General features: G+C 34.1%; 1 pseudogene across 1 annotated transcript; it reads left to right on the forward strand.

The window, feature by feature from the left end:
- The first annotated feature begins 2,087 nt into the window (after positions 1-2,087).
- Positions 2,088-2,761, forward strand: LOC308413207 (U2 small nuclear ribonucleoprotein B''-like; annotated as a pseudogene). Its single transcript has one exon. The product of its transcript is annotated as a U2 small nuclear ribonucleoprotein B''-like (transcript).
- Positions 2,762-3,310: the final 549 nt, after the last annotated feature.

Below are 3,310 nucleotides of genomic sequence, written 5' to 3' on the forward strand. Positions count from 1 at the left end.
CAGTTCACCCACAACAGCAAGTTCTGGATACCCCAACACATCAGAAAAGCAAGATTCTGATTTAAAATCACAACTCATGATGATGTTAGATGACTTTAAGAAGGTCATATATAACTCCCTTAAAGAAATACAGGACATCACAGGTAGAAGCCCTTAAAGAGGAAACACAGAAATCAACCAAACAGGTGAAAGAATTGAACAAAACCATCCAGGATCTAAAAATGGAAATAAAAACAATAAACAGATCACAAAGGGAGACAACCCTGGAAATAAAAAAACCTAGGAAAGAGATCAGGAGTCATAAACACAAGTATCACCAACAGAATCTAAAAGATAAAAGAGAGAATGTTGGAGGCAAAAGATACCATAAAAAACATTGACACATCAGTCAAAGAAAATAAAAAATGCAAAAAAAAATCCTAAGCCAAAGCATACAGGAAATCCAGAACACAATGAGAAGATCAAACCTAAGGATAATAGGGATAGAAAAAAGCAAAAATTCCCTATTTAAAGGGCCAGTAAAAATCTTCAACAAAATTAAAGAAAAAAACTTGATTAACCCAAGGAAAAAGAAGCCCATAAATATGTATGAAACCTACAGAACTCCAAATAGACTGGACCAGAAAAGAAACTCCTCCTGTCACATAATAGTCAAAACACCAAATGCCCAAAACAAAGAAAGAATATTAAAAGCAGTAAGGAAAAAAAGGTCAAGTAACATATAAAGGCAGACCTATTAGAATCATACCAGACTTCTCAAAGAGGCTATGAAAGCTTGAAGATTCTGGGTAGATGTCATTCAGATTCTGAGAGAACACAAATGCCAGCCCAGGCTACTATATCTAGCAAAACTCTCAATTAGCACAGATAGAGAAACCAAGATATTCAACGATAAAGCAAAATTTACACAATATTCTGTCCACAAATCCAGTCCTAGAAAGGATAATAAATGGAAAACACAAGGAGGTAAACTACACCCTAGAAAAAGTAAAAAAGTAATCTTTGAACTAACCGAAAAGAAGAAAGTCACACAAGCATAAATCCACCTCTAACAACAAAAATAACAGGAAACAACAAATATTGGTACCTAATATTTCTCAACATCAATGGACTCAATTCCCCAATAAAAACACATAGACTAACAGACTGGATACGTAAAAAGTACCCAACATTTTGCTTTATACAGGAAACACACCTCAGTGACAAAGACAGACATTACCTCAGAGTAAAAGGCTAGAAAACAATTTTCCAAGCAAATGGTCCCAAGAAATAAGCTGGAGTCTCAGCCACCAGAAACAATGACTTAACCAAATTCTTAAGGAAATGGCTGCATCTAGAGAATATCATCCTGAGTGAGATAACCCAGTCACAAAAGAACAGACATAATATGCAGTCACTGATAGTGGGATGCTAACCCCAGAGGCTCACACTGCCCCAGAAACAACTCACAGACTGTCTGAAGTCCAAGAAATAAAGAAAACAAAACAAACAAAAAAAAATCTTTACACAACAAGAAAACTTTGACTATTTCCATGTTACATTTTGTTTTACATGTACTTTATGTTCATTGTAACTATTAAGTTTTCAATGCATACTATCAAACCTTTAAAAAAAATCAAGTACTGACTAAAAAATATATTCATATAGTTTTATGTAAAAATTATTTTAAAATCTGAAAAAAAGTACTGACAAAAATGTATTGTATAATTTTATGCAAAAAATGCTTAAAATCTGTACATTTATCTTTGTTTTGTAAAATAAAGTTATAAAAGAAAAAAAAAAAAAAAGAAATAAGCTGGAGTAGCCATTCTAATATCGAATAAATTTGACTTTCAACCAAAAGTTATCAAAAAATATAAGGAAGGACACTTCATACTTGTGGAAGTGAAAAATCAAAGGAAAAAATCCACCAAGGTGAAATCTCAATTCTGAATATCTATGCTCCAAATGCAAGGATACCTACATTCATAAAAGAAATCTTACCAAAGCTCAAAGAACACATTGCACCTCATGAAAACAGAAATTAAACAGAGGAGCTTCAAGCGAACCTCGCCGACTTCAGGCTACTTGAAGGGTTTTATCAAAACATGAATGTCAGACCAAATCACCCGATTTATATCAACAGCATGAATGACAAAATTTAAAAATAAGAATTGAAGAGATCTCTATACTGTTTTCTCAGTTTGAACACGTAGTAGATATTGTGGCTCTAAAGACCATGAAGATGAGGGGGCAGGCTTTTATTATATCTAAGGAACTGGGCTCATCTGCAAATGCTTTGAGACAGTTACAAGGATTTCCATTTTATGGTAAACCAATGAGAATTCAATACACCAAAACAGATTCTGATATAATATCTAAAATGTGTGGTACTTTTGCTGACAAGGGAAAGAAAAAGGAAAAGAAGAAAGCTAAGACCATGGAACAGGCTGCAGCAGCTGCGAACAAAAAGCCTGGTCAGGGAACACCAAATGCAGCTAATACCCAAGGAAATGCAGCAGCAAATCCTCAGGTCCCTGATTACCCTCCAAACTATATCCTGTTCCTTAATAACTTACCAGAGGAGCCGAATGAGATGACGTTATCCATTTTGTTCAACCAGTTCCCTGGTTTCAAGGAAGTTTGCTTGGTGCCAGGGAGACATGACATTGCATTTGTAGAATTTGAAAATGATGGACAGGCTGGAGCTGCCAGAGATGCTCTGCAAGGGTTTAAGATCACACTGTCCCATGCCATGAAGATCACCTATGCCAAGAAGTAACACGTGGAAGGCCAGTTTTAAAGGACTTGGTGTTATTTACAGTGTTTGTTCTGATCACAGTCAGTCATTCTAAATGGTTGGAAGTGAAGGTGAAGTTTTAGGAAGAGAGTCACCTTTTTTTTTTTTTTTTAGTTTTGGTGAACTATGAAATTTTGTACAATAAACTTTTATTTGTATTCTATTTTTTTTAAAAAGAAATTAAACAGAGACATAGTTAAACTAATATAAGTTATGAACCAAATAGATTTAATAGACATCTATAGAACATTTTCTCTTAAAACAAAAGAATATAACTTCTTCTTAGCAACATGTTGTACCTTCTCCAAAATTAAACATATAATCAGTCAGAAAACAGGCCTCAACAGATACAAAATTGAAATACCCCCATGAATCCTATCAGATCACCATGAACTTAGACTGGTCTTCAATAACAACAAAAATGACAGAAAGCCCACATACACATGGAAGCTGAACAACGCTCTACACAATAATAACTTGGTCAAGGAAGAAATAAAGAAATTAAGGATTTTTTTTAGAATTTAATAAAAA

Source organism: Micromys minutus, assembly GCF_963924665.1.
Source record: "Micromys minutus genome assembly, chromosome: 31".
In the NCBI taxonomy this organism is placed as follows: domain Eukaryota; kingdom Metazoa; phylum Chordata; class Mammalia; order Rodentia; family Muridae; genus Micromys; species Micromys minutus.